The following is a 706-nucleotide window of genomic DNA, read 5'->3' on the forward strand; positions in this document are numbered from 1 at the left end:
CAAAATGAGCTGATGGATGAGACTCTGGCTGAATAGACCCGAGGTTAGAGCAAGTTTAACGAGGCAAACAGAAAAGAATATTCTTATTCTGTCGACGGGCATAAACCGGTGTAACGTTACGGTTTCGAGTGTTTCAACTGAAGTGCGTAGAAACAAAGAAGTTAGTAAATACAGAATTCCACCATGACTTAATAAATAATAATAATAATAATCCTTGCATTTGATATAGCGCTTTTCACGTCGGGAGGACGTCCCAAAGCGCTTCACAGAACACACTGTAAAGTGAATTGACTGTATATTTGTGGGCGACTTCAGATTCACGGCAAATTGTATTGTTTTCGACACTGATAATAATAATAATCCTTTGCGTTTGATATAGCGCCTTGCCCCGTCCTCGAGACGTCTCAAAGCGCTTCACGGGATAGCCGGTAAAGTGGACTTGGCTGAAGAATTCTTAAGAATTGGTAGGAAGCTGGAAGGCTCGATACATCTTCTTGTAGGGAGAACATGCCAGATGGCCTAACGCAGTCACTAATGATTGCTACCTAGATAAGGTCGGCCGGCAGCATATTTAAGCAAGTGTTTAATATTGTATATATATATATTATATAGATATAATTGTCTAAAAATGAATAGGGGCAATTCACGGTCTATATTTATTGAAGATTTCTGAACAAATAGAATGGAGAAAAAGGGGAGTGCTGGT

Source organism: Callorhinchus milii, unplaced genomic scaffold (assembly GCF_018977255.1).
Source record: "Callorhinchus milii isolate IMCB2004 unplaced genomic scaffold, IMCB_Cmil_1.0 Scaffold16, whole genome shotgun sequence".
NCBI classification, from domain to species: domain Eukaryota; kingdom Metazoa; phylum Chordata; class Chondrichthyes; order Chimaeriformes; family Callorhinchidae; genus Callorhinchus; species Callorhinchus milii.